Genomic DNA, 12617 nt, shown 5'->3' with positions numbered 1-12617 from the left:
ATAAAAAGGGGAAGAGGAAACTGCAGTCAGGCGCAATGCTAGGTATTTTAGGGGTAGCTTTATATCCCTTTCCCCAGTTAATCTGACAGAGGGCTTTATCTTCCCCATTTTACAACTGAGAAAATTTATCCTGAAACAGTTCGTGTAATTTTAACTTTAGGCATTCCCATACGTCACTGAGACTCAGATTAAATAACTTGTCCATAGTCACACAGGAAGTGGTAAAAATAGAATTCAAGTCTATTTCACAAAAGACTACATGCCACACTGCATGACTGACTCCACTTACATTGACAGGTAAAACCCATCTATGATGATAGAAGTCACATCTATGATGATATAAGAAAGAATAACAGTTCCTTCAAGGTGAGAGGGTGGGAACACAGACAAGACATGGGCACAGGAACCTTCTGCAGTACTGAAAATGTTTATTTCTTAATCTGAGAGCTTACATACATGAGCTCATGCTTAACACTTCTCACACTTTACTGCATGTTATACATGAAGTTAAAAAAAATCCTCATCTTATGGACTCCAAGTTTATGCTCTTAACCACTAAACCACCACATGGCACTCAGACAGAACCTAGTCACATGCTAGAATTGATCACCTTGGATTATCAATTTTTTTCAAACATTCTGGTAAGCAAAGTACATCCTACTCATATCAGAATGAAGACACCTGAACGCTTTGTTTTAAAATGCCACAGAATGAAAAGTAAAAAGTATCAATTTCCTGGCTACTGGGAATTTCCCCCTCTGTAGCCACATCAGAAAATGTTTTTTTAAATTTAACTTATAGATGCACAGAAAATAATGTGTAACATATTCTTAAAGTTATATATGAAAATACCTAAAGTTAAATTGCACAAGATACATGTTATGACTCTCAAAAGACATCTGAATTTTGTTACAAAAATTAAGACAAGGCAAAAAGACAAAGCCGGTAGGCAGAGGTCGTTAATACTCACAGGGCAACACAGAGGGCAAAATCTCAATTCTTAAAATTTGTAACAAATAGAAAACTCAGTACAAATAACTTTTTCTAGCAGCAAAGTAATTGTGCCACACAAGCCCTCATAAATTCTCCACCAAGTATCAAGTTCTCCTTGCTGAAGCTTTGTTCAGCCTGGCAAAGCCTTCTTACCAGTGAGTGATGATGAAATCGTTACATCAATTCTCCCAAAACCTTATCCCACACACATATACACCTCTTATTCAAACAGTAATTGTCTCTCCAGAGAGAGGAATGTATTCACTCTATAATTTGCAGACATATTTGGCAAGTACCTAGGAACAGCAATCCCACCTTAGAGAGTGGAGAAAAAAAGACAGCTGGGTCCACAACTTTTGGGTGTTTGTGCTGTTTTCTTTACTGGATGCAGCCAGGAAACATTTACCACTTCAGAGTCTAGTTTAATTCATCTTTTAATCTTCTGTACACACCAAAAATACCAAGCAACCAAATGACTTTAGTTTCCCTTGGGCACTTACATAAAAGACCAAAAGGCCTTTATGAGAATCTTTCAGTGTTGTTAATGTATGTACCACCATCAGGGATGTTGCCAATAGATTACATAACCAAGTATTATCCTAGTTGCAAGATCTCAAGATCTCAATGTTTATAAAAGTAACCATAGGCATTTATTTTTAAAGTCTCTAACAGACTTTCCAATAAAACTGTCAAAAAAAAAATACAGAAAATTAAATAGAGTTAGATACTGCATCCATTAACCAAATTAGAAAGAATGAAAAGCACTGACCCAGTATGTCAGGAACATTAACAGCTGTGGATCAGCATCCCTAAATTAGGATTTTCAGGAAACCCCAGCATTGCTAGAAAACATTTAAAGCTAAGGCCGAGCGTGGTGGCTCATGCCTGTAATCCCAGCACTTTGGGAGGCAGAGGCAGATGGGATCACGAGGTCAAGAGTTCGAGACCAGCCTGGCCAACATAGTGAAACCCTGTCTCTACAAAGATACAAAAATTAGCCGGGCGTGGTGGCGGATGCCTGTAATCCCAGCTACTCAGGAGGCTGAGGCAGGAGAATCACTTGAATCCGAGAGGCAGAGGTTGCAGTGAGCCGAGACTGCGCCATTGCACTCCAGCCTGGGCGGCAGAGTGAGACTCCATTTCAAAAAAAAATTTTTTTTAAGCTAAGTTTCAAAGTTTGAGAAACAGAGGATTCACCTTTTCTTTTATCCCTGCATCAGCCGACAAAGTCCCACATATTTCTCTCCAGAACATCTTAGCTTGTACCAACGATGCCTCACTAATGCAACTATTTAAAAAAACACACACACACATTTGAACAGTATAGTGAAAATCAACTATGAATTATCAGTTCCACTTTGCGATTTTCAGCATAACTTTGGTGTATCAGAAACCTAAAACTTGACTTCTTTAAAACAAGAAAATCTTCAAAACTACAAACCCTTCATTTACTCAGCCCTTCACCAGAAGCCCAGAAAAAACTTCATAATTTTTGAACAACAAGCAAATCATGTTTATTTGCCTCAAAATACTACCTCATTACTTAGGTTTCAAGAATCTTCTGATGTGCATCTGCCAAATATGGCCGATTTCAGTCTCAGGCAAATATAAACGGCTACCACAGGGTTACTGTCTTTGGTAAGGGGAAGTCGATGCCAGGAGGAACTTCTCTACTGATTACAGCAATGACCAACACTTATTAAGCACTTCTTAACTTTCCCGGTGCAGTGCTAGGATTTTGACAAACATTCTATTTGTCCTGAGACACAATCTTGTAGAGCAGACACTACCATCAGATATGTAAAATGAGGCTCAGGTGAAAAATAACTTGCCCAAGATCACTGAACTAAATGTGGCAGAATCAAATCTAATGAATGGTAAGGGTGAGAACTGGTCAGTTTCACAGAGAATTAGGCCATCATACAAATGTCATCTGCACAAAAACTAAATGAAAAACAGTGAACTCTTGCTGTAGGGAGAAAAAGCAATATTCCGAACTAAAAACAGAAGACCTAATGATAAACACATTTGTAAAGGCTGGGCAGGGAGGAAAATGATTACTCAAATTACTCAAGTACAGCCCTATGGGGCTCCTGCACTTCTCCGTTCTTATAAACTAATCTGGTTTAAGGGCGCAAGGACTCTGAGTAAAACTCTCCCAAATTCCTCCAGGCTTAACCACTCTCTACTCAAAAGAACCACAAGCAGGAGCTAGGACAGTGGGAAGTGACCGCCCTGCCCTGCCCTGCCGGTCCTCCCTCCAGGTCAACTGTCAGATCCGCATGGGTGCGACCATAAGCCGGCACCGGAGCCCCGGGACTGGCTCGGCCAGGGTCCCCGCCTTTCCACTCCCAGTCCTGGCCCTGTCGGCCACTTCGTTTACCACCTCCAGAGGCACAAATAATTACACCGGAAGAATTTGTTTTAACAAGTAGAATTCTATATTCACCAACTGGCTTCGCAATCAGATATTACGGTAGGGTTCCAACAAGAGAAGGGCAGAAGAATATGGTTTAATTGTTCTAAATAATCTTTCTGCGAAGTTGGGGTGGCTGAGGCGGCCACGGGGGGATACAGTTCAGGCACCTGTGAGCTAAGTACACTCAACAAACCACCCCTACGTTTTGGGCAGGAGAGCGCCTCCTCGCTAACCCAGGCTATAAACGTACGTATTTTTAAAGATGAGCTTCGACGCTGTGACACTTGTGGGGAGTCTCCCGACTGCTCCTCCACTTGATGGGGGGACAGGGAGTTCTGCGGCTCCCCAGCCCCGAGTGTCAAATACCATGGCCTGGAAATTAACCAGGTGACTCGGTTTATCGCCTCCAGAAGGGTCCGCCTGCCGTGCTGGAGTAGCCGCCAGCCCCGCGCCCGCAGCCGTGGCAGGGCCCCCCACGCCCACCTTCCCACGAGGGGTGTCTGGCAGAGTCCGGCTTCAGGCGCTCCTGGCCTGGCAGCCCCACCCCGCGCCCCACCCCACCCCACCCCACCCCACCCCCACGACTCGGGCCTAGCCAGCCTGGTAATCAACTTCAACACAGGCGGCGCTGGAATATTTTTTAAAGGCAAAGCGAAAGATTCTCCCTGAAGCTTTTGGGCGAAAACCAGTTTGAGCTGAGACAGAAGTGGGCAGAGGTGGGGGTGGGGAGCGGCTGCCGGCGGCTCTTTGGCTCACCAAAACACCTGCATCTCCCCATGCGGGGCACGGGAGGGCCGGCGCAGTGCGAGGGGTGGGGTGCGAGGGTGGGGTGGCCGAGGGTGGGGTCGTGGGGTGCGGAGGGTGGAGGTGCGAGGGGTGCGAAGCGGGAGAATCACGCGGGCATCCCTCCCCGAATTGCCCGTGCCACGCGCCCCGAGGATGACCCCGCCCCCAGATGGCCCCTTGCCAAAGCCCGCATCGCCCCGGCGCCCGGCATTCCCCCCGGAAGTTGGGGGTGCAGCGGGGAGGGGGAAGGTCCCCGCGGCTCCGCGGGCGAGGGGTGGGCACGAATGGGTTGGGGAGGCTCCTAAGCCGCCCGCAGCGGCGCGGTGTCCCTCCTCGTCTCCCTCTGGGGACTGGGTTGGGTGGCTGGGACGGCGGGAAGGTAGGGGGAGGCTTAAATGCAGCAGAAGCCCACCGTAGGGACGGCTTCCTCCACCGGGGGCGCGGCGCTACGAAGCCGAACCGGAGAGGAACCGGGCGTACGCTAGGGGCGTTTTTCTCTTCCGCGAGGGCGCGATCCGGGAGAGCGAGGGAGGCGGGAAGGGACGGTAGAGCCTGGCGGAGGAGAGGGGCAGCGGGGGAGCGGAGCGGTGGGGGTGCTCGCCGCCCGCGGCCCTACCTGGTCCGGGGAGCAGCGGGCAGTTCGGCGGGGCGGCGGTCAAGGGGGAGAATCGCGGCCACGTATCCACGTCCCGGCCGCTCCGCGCCGGCTCAGCCCGGCCGACCGCCGCAGCTCACGCTCCATGCGCGGCGCCCCGAACGGGCGGCGCGGCCAGCGTCGGCGGCAGGGACGGGCTCTTGGTCGGCCTCTGGCTCGGCTCTGCTGGCCTCCGGCACTTGTTGCCGCCGCTGCCGCTGCGCCTCACTCCCCGCTCGGGTTCCAGGCGCAGCAGCTGCCCGGAGCGCCCGGCCCCGCCCCGTCCCTGCCCGCCCGCCAATGGGGCCCGGCCCCGCCCCTCACGTCACCGCCTGACGGCCCCGCCCCGCACCCCAAGTTTTGGGAGGGCTCCGCTCTCGCACCCGGTACCAGGACCCACAGGGCCCGCGCACCCCGCGGCTTTCAGGGACCCTGCAGCCCCCACGCACCCGCCTGCAAAGCCGAGGGTTAAGCTGGGGAAAGGGGGCCTTTAGGAAGGAGACCCCCCTGGAAAAGCCCGGCAGCTCCAAAAACACGAATGAAACTCAGCTCCAGCCTCCGCCCCTCCAGTTGCTGGTGGCCCCTCTTGCGGTTCGTCTGAGGCTAGGGGACTAGGCGCATCGCCTAGCGAGACTTCAGTGGCCTTTCTGGCCAGTTTGTAACCGGAACTAGACCGACCCCGACCGCCCCCTCCAGTGCTGGAGCGGGTGAGGAATGGCCACGCCGGGGAGGCGGGGGACGGAAGCCTGGGCCACTGTGGGGCCTGACCTTTGCTCCACCTCTTTGGTGCTCACGACCTAGAGTGGTGCCCTGCTTGGCACTGCCCCTGGATCCTCTGGCTTATGAAGCCGTCCAGGACAGGACTGGGGAGTAGTGGTCCTTAGTTCTCTTAGTGGGGTCATGCAGAGTGGTTTCCTCGAGGTCCCACGCCCGTCTCAGGAAGCCGGAAACGCAAGATGCCGGGCGCTCGGCCCGAACCCGTGCCGCGGCCCAAGGGGCAAGGCGGATACCCAGGCGAGGCCTAAAGGACCGGACTCTGACCACCCCCTCCGGACACTGCAGGGCTCTGCCGGCCAGAGGCGGCCTTGGCGCCAACCACACCTACCAGCGAGGGCCCCCGGACCCACCGATGAGCCCTCCTAGCCCCGCGCTCCTTCGGGGAGTTCCGAGGTGACTCAGAGACGCAGCTGACAATTCTGAGGCCCCCAGGTAACCCTGGTGCTACGGGATGGAGACGTTACCTGGTTTTGAAAGGCCCAGCTAAGCCAGCGAGACCCGCGTGCGCTCCGCGGGGAAGCAAGCCTCCCCAGGGGCGCACCTGGAAGCGCTCCCGCCCCCTGGTCCTTATCTCTGAATCGAAACCGAACCTGGACCCATCTAGATAATTGGACTGAGCAATTAAGGACGCTTCACTCTCAACTGTTAGCATTTTTTCCTAAGGCTCTCGGAGGCGGAATCAGCTGGAAAGGAACATTGCTAAGTAGGAATTTCAGGCACCTGTGAACTGAGCCTACTCAACAATCGGCCCTTACTCTTAACCAAACTCAGCAAAGGAAGAAAGACCAAGTTGCTGAGGATGCACAGAGCCACGTGGGTGCGGTCCTTTAGAAACAGGAATTCTGAGTCAGTAGATATGGAAATGTTATGGTTTGCAGTCTTCAGAACATGCTGCTTTTATGCCGTTCACATGATTCTCCTTGGACTGCGACGTGAAGTCCAAGAAACAAGTCGAATGTTTGTATATTCATAGAAAAAACATCTGTAAGGGTGCACACCGACTGTTAACCACGGTTTCGCGGGTAGGGGAAACAAGGGAGTTACATTTTTTTACTCCATTGACTTTGGATTTTGAATTTTTCCAGTTATATTTACTTTCATAATTTAGAAAGCTAATAAAACATGTTTAAAGAAACAGAAGCTAGAAATTCTTTAAGAACTCTAGGAAGTATAGGCCGGGCGCGGTGGCTCTCGCCTGTAATCCCAGCACTTTGGGAGGCCGAGGCGGGCGGATCACAAGGTCAGGAGTTCGAGACCAGCCTGGCCAATATGGTGAAACCCCATTTCTACTAAAATACAAAATTAGCCGAGTGTGGTGACATGTGCCTGTAATCCCAGTCACTTGGGAGGCTGAGGCAGGAGAATCACTGAACCCAAGCAGGCAGAGGTTGCAGTGAGCCGAAATCGTGCCACTGCACTCCAGCCTGGGTGACAGCGTGAGACTCTGTCTCAAAAAAAAAAAAAATTCTAGGAAGTATAAATTAATAAATGAAGTCTGTGTCTTCATTCTGTATCAAAATAATCTTGAGCCCATGTTCCTGGGTTTAAATAAAGATATCTCTAGGCTGCTGTCTGATATTTAAATGCAGTGATGAGACAAAGCCGACATCTAAGGAAGATTTTCTATGCCATCAGATTGGTATATTTTTTCCATGCATATGTGTCTTCCCTTTAAATGCACTCCCTGTAGCCACAGATATGCTTGCAAGGATGGCCAGCCAAGGAGTTTTTAGTAAAGGAACTGCTACAATGTCAGCTGGCCACCAACTGGGAAATTAAGCTTGTGTCCCTCGCAGCTGCCCAAGGCTGCCCAGGCCATGAAATTTTAAAATAAGGGTATTTTTGGGCTGGGCGCGGTGGCTCATGCCTGTAATCCTAGCACTTTGGGAGACCAAGGTGGGCGGATCACTTGAGGTCAGGAGTTCAAGACCAGCCTGGCCAACATGGTAAAACTCTGTCTCTACAAAAAATACAAAAAAATTAGCCAGGTGTAGTGGTGGGCGCCTGTAGTCCCAGCTACTTGGCAGGCTGAGGCAGGAGACTTGTTTGAACTCGGGAGGTAGAGGTTGCACTGAGCCGAGATCGTGCCACTGCACTCCAGCCTGGGTGACAGAGCAAGACTGCATCTAAAATAAATAAATAAGGGCATTTTCTCCATGGTAGCTTTAACACAGTTGGGAGTGTATCTGCAACAGTTACATTGTGTTTTTTGGGGAGTAACTCAATGCTAGATTCCACATCGCTTGGCTATAGTCCCTACTGTTAGGTTGGGGCCCAGGTCCATCATCAGTAGGCAGAGATGTGTTATTCACTTATTCAACAAAAATGTGCTGGCCATCCTCTAGATGCAGCGCAGGACTAGGCACTGGAGTGGTGAACATGGCAAACACACTCCCTGCTTGGAGCTCACAGTCTAGCTGGAGAGAGGGGCTAGACTATCAATGCACTATCAATTAATTACAGTTGTGATATGGGCCAAAGGGAGTGCAAGGTGGTGAGATCATCTGGGGAGTCCATGATGAGTTCCTGGCTGGTTCAGACTACAAAGGAAGAAGTGGTTGACGAGGAAGTTAGAGAGGCAGGCAGGGGTTAGATCACGCAGGGCCAGTACACCACATTACAGAGTTTGGACTTTATCCTGAGACATTTGAAACAAGAGTCATACACTCGATTTTGCATTTTGAAGTAGATCATTCTGACTGCAATGTGAAGAAGGAATAGGGAAATGGGAGGAGTGGAGTGGAGGGACAGTTAGGAGGCTGTTGCTATAACGTGAGAGAGGCCATTTGTCTAAGCAGTAGAGCAAATGTAGAGAAGTAGACACCAACAAGACTTGGTAATTGCTTAGGGGGGATGAATCAAGGAAAACTCCCAGATTTCTGCTTCTTTAAAAAGATGGATGGTGGTGCCATTTTGAGTTGGGTAACCCTCTCAAGGTTCACATTTGGTCAAAGTAGGTTTGAGGTGCCTGGGTGGAGATGTTGAACAGGCTGCAGGGTTTGGTACTCTGAGGAGAGGCTGGGGCTGGAATAGCTGGTGTGGCAGTGGTAATGAAGTCACCAAAGGCACGTGGGCTACCATGAGAGTGTATAGTTAGATCAGAAGAGGACCTACCACTGAACCTTGAGGAACTCTTATCTAAGGGCCAGACAGAGGCAAACCTCTGGCAGAGGAGGTAGAAGAGGAGCCAAGAAGGCAGGAAGAAAACTAGGAGCTTGGTTGGGTGCAGTGGCTCACGCTTGTAATCCCAGCACTTTGGGAAGCCGAGGTGGGTGGATCAACTGAGGAGCAGGAGTTTGAGACCAGCCTGGACAACACGGTGAAACCCATCTCTACTAAAAATTATCCGGGCGTGGTGGCAGGTGCCGTTAATCCCAGCTACTTGGGAGGCTGAGGCAGGAGAATTGCTTGAACCCAGGAGATGGAGGTTAAAGTGAGCTGAGTTCACACCAGGCACTCCAGCCTGGGCGACAGAGTGAGACTGCCTCAAAAAAAGAAAAAAAGAAAAAACTCAAAGGAGCTTGGGGAGGTGGGGTCACAGAATCCAGGGACAAAAGCACTAAGCAGGAGGCAGTAGTCAACAGCACTCAAAATGGCTGACAAAAGATGCATCCAGTGGCACACACCTGTAGTGTCAGCTACTCAGGAGACAGAGGTGGGAGGATCACTTGAGCCCAATTTGAGGCCAGCCTAGGCAACATAGCGAGACCCCCATCTCTTTTTTAAAAAATGGCTGGCTGGGTGCGGTGGCTCATGCCTGTAATCCCAGCACTTTGGATGGCTGAGGTGGGTGGATCGTGAGGTAAGGAGATAGAGACCATCCTGGCTAACACGGTGAAATCCCGTCTCTACAAAAAATACAAAAAATCAGCTGGGCGTGGTGGCAGGTGCCTGTAGTCCCAGCTACTCGAGAGGCTGAGGCAGGAGAATGGCGTGAACCTGGGAGGCGGAGCTTGCAATGAGCTGAGATTGCGCCACTGCACTCCAGCCTGGGTGACAGAGTGAGACTGTGTCTCAAAAAAAAAAAAAAAAAAAGGCTAAGTGACCCAAGTGAAGTGAAAGTTGAATAACGTCCACTGGAGTTAATGACCTGATGTCATTGGGACTTTTACAGAGCAGTAGCTGGTGGAGTGAAGGGGATGGGAAATCAACTGGAGTGGATGGAGGCGTGAGCGAGAGGGGAAGAAATGAAAGGCACAAGGTGCAGACAATTCTTGAAAGGTTTGACTATGAAAAGTCAGAAAAATAGCTGGAGGGGAATGTTATGTCAGCAGTGGGTTTATTTTGGTTTATGTATTTTAATTATTTTTAGGATGGAATTACTTGAGTATATTTAAATGTAAATAAGGAGGATCCCACAGAGAAGAGGAAGATGAAGGTACAGTAGAGAAAGGACCATGGAGCACAAAGTCTCCTCTGCCCATGGGAGGGATGGAACTAGAGTGTGGGTGGAAAGGCTGACCTCAGGCAGGGGCCATCTTCTCTATTATAACAGGAGGAAGGAGGCTGGAGGAGGACTGAGCCAGGCTGCTTTCACAGAGGTAGCTGAATCTTTCCACCTGATGACTTCCTCTTAACTTTGTGACATAAAGGAGGCTAGTGATAGGGCAAGGAGAGATGACAGATTTGAAGAGAGTGGAGAAGGTATGACACAGTCATTGCAGGAGTTTGGGAGGGTCGTGATGACCAGAGAAACAGCCAGAGAGCAAGGCAGCATGGCAGTCCACTTGAGGCTGGTGCCTGTGGACTTCTAAGGTACTCTTTGGCCCTCCTGTGTGGTTTCTTCCAACAGCTCAGCTGCCCACTGTGGTGCCGGCCCAAACGAGGAGATTACTAGGACAGAGGAGCAAAGGAATTGAGAGCCTTGGCAAAAGTGAGGTAGCACGGTGAATGATCAGAGAGAAAGGACAGGAGCCAAAGGACTGGAAAAGTCAAGGGGTCAAGACTCAGTCACACCAGAAGGAGAGGAGGTTGGGTCAGAGATCTGGATCTGAAGTAAGGGATTCAGGAGGTAGAGAAGTTTAGGGCCATGACAATGCCAGGACATGATGGGGGTGGCATAGAGGAGAAAGTCATTGGAGAATACGAGGTCGAGAGATGAAGAGGGCACTGGCTAGATCATCTGTGTGAACAGGAAAGGCATACAGGATGTGAAGAGGAATGGTAGTTATGGTGTGAAGGCCATGGAGCCAGGAGCTAAAGTTTTAAGAGAGTGGGGAAGAGGGAATGACCAGGAGAGCAGAAGATAAAAAGCACCAGTCAGGGGAGAGGCAGTATGGCTGGGCAGCAGTCTCCCCAAAGGAACAACAGCATTTGTGGGAGGTAGAGGAGAGGTGATCAGGTAGAGGAAAAATTAGTTAGGGTTGGGAAGGTCTGAGAGGCTTCCTGGAGAAGGTGAAGTGGAAGGCACCCAGGCTGCTCCTTTATCCCAAGAAACACATTTTAAATTATGCCCATTCCTTTGTGGCTGCAAAGACTGGGACTGGAGGGACACAGTCAGCAGTGTCATCCCAGTGCTTCAAGGAAAGCAAAGAAGGTAGGAATTTCATTCTGAGCAAAGGTGAAGGATGGATGGACAGACAGACAGATGCACAAGTTGATGAACTGACCTTTGATTGAGTTTCTTTGTTGAAGTCTGCAGTTCCAGAGGAGCATGTAAAAGTATTTGGAGAGGGGTAGGTGAGTAGAGGGGGTAGGTCAGGTGTCAGGAGGAGCAGAGCACTGTGGGACGACAGAGGATCTATAAGGGAATAACAACAACAACAAAAACAAATGAGTGGTACCGTGGGTTTTGCCTCAGTTGTCTCTTTATGAAGCCTGACCCACTAGCTCTACAAACCAGGGCCACATCCCCCTTGCTTTCTTTTCCTTCCCAAGATTTCCATCAGGGAAGGGTATGTGGAAGCCTCCTTCTCCCCTCCCCCTCTTCTCCACAGGGCGCTCTGTTGTCACCAAATGAGCCCCTGTGGGCCCTGTGTGGAATCCCAGGCTTATCCTACCTCTGCTACTCATCTTCCTTCTTCTTAAACAGGTTGTTGACCTCTTCGGTCTCAGTTTCATTATCTGTAAAATAGGCCACCTCTCAGAGCTACTGTAAGGAATAGAGATAAGTACAAGCACTTTCTAAACTGTAAGGCCCTGTAAGAATGGAAGATATTTTCTTCTTTAGAGACCCCCACATATACCCACATCCCTCTCAGGAGCCCTCCCAAGAAGATTGTAGTCCCTGTCCCAGAGGAAGTTGTAATCTTGCCCCAGAGGGACAAACAAACCCAAAACAATTATAGAGGAATTCACAGCTGTGTCTGATTAAGTGCTAAATCATAAGGAGCAGACAATAAGAGCTCAGAAAAGGAGAAAAGGGACTGATGAGCCAGGGTTGGGAAAGTCTGGGAGGCTTCCTGGAGAAGGTGGAGTGGAAGGCATCCAGACTGCTCATTTATCTTGAGGACATTTGTGAATGTGCCCACTTCTTTGTGAATGTGAATACTGTTGATCTGACAGTCTGAGTAGGTCTACAAAAAGTTTCTAGGTCATAGATTTCTCCCTTGGCACTCCTGCTTCCCAGAGTATTGTCATTCCTGTAGCTCTGGCCCCTCTCAGTCACTCTCATGTGCTCCTCCCAGGTGGACAGGCAGCCCAGGCTACACAGTGAATCCTGTGTGCTTTGCCCTGGGCCTCTCATGTTTGGCTTTTCCATGTCACTCATTTTTCTTTTGTTTTCTTTCTTTTTTTTTATTTTTTATTTTTTTTAGACAGAGCAAGACTCTCTCCCAGGCTGGAGTACAGTGGTACAATCTCAACGTACAATCTCAACTCACTGCACCCTCTGCCTCCCAGGTTCAAGTGATCCTCCTACCTCAGCCTCCCAAGTAGCTGGGGTCACAGACATGCACCACCACGCCCAGCTAATTTTTGTATTTTTAGTAGAGACAGCGTTTCACCATCATGGCCATGCTGGTCTCGAACTCCTGATCTCAGGTGATCCGCCTGCCTTGATCTGTCCTC

The 12617-nt window shown here is 49.9% G+C and overlaps 1 protein-coding gene across 1 annotated transcript in view; it reads right to left on the bottom strand.

Moving 5' to 3' along the window:
- B3GNT2 (UDP-GlcNAc:betaGal beta-1,3-N-acetylglucosaminyltransferase 2) overlaps positions 1-11750 on the bottom strand; it is a 34583-nt gene extending 22833 nt beyond the window's left edge. Inside the window, exons 1-2 of the mRNA XM_017854808.1 lie at positions 11609-11750; positions 11219-11349 (exon numbers count right to left, since the gene is read on the bottom strand). The gene's annotated coding sequence lies outside the window, so the exon portion shown is untranslated. The remainder of the gene's footprint in view (positions 1-11218; positions 11350-11608) is intronic.
- Positions 11751-12617: the final 867 nt, after the last annotated feature.

The sequence above is a fragment of the Rhinopithecus bieti genome, unplaced genomic scaffold, assembly GCF_001698545.2.
Source record: "Rhinopithecus bieti isolate Rb0 unplaced genomic scaffold, ASM169854v2 scaffold_39837, whole genome shotgun sequence".
Lineage (NCBI taxonomy): Eukaryota > Metazoa > Chordata > Mammalia > Primates > Cercopithecidae > Rhinopithecus > Rhinopithecus bieti.
This window is presented reverse-complemented; position numbering and strand designations above follow the sequence as displayed.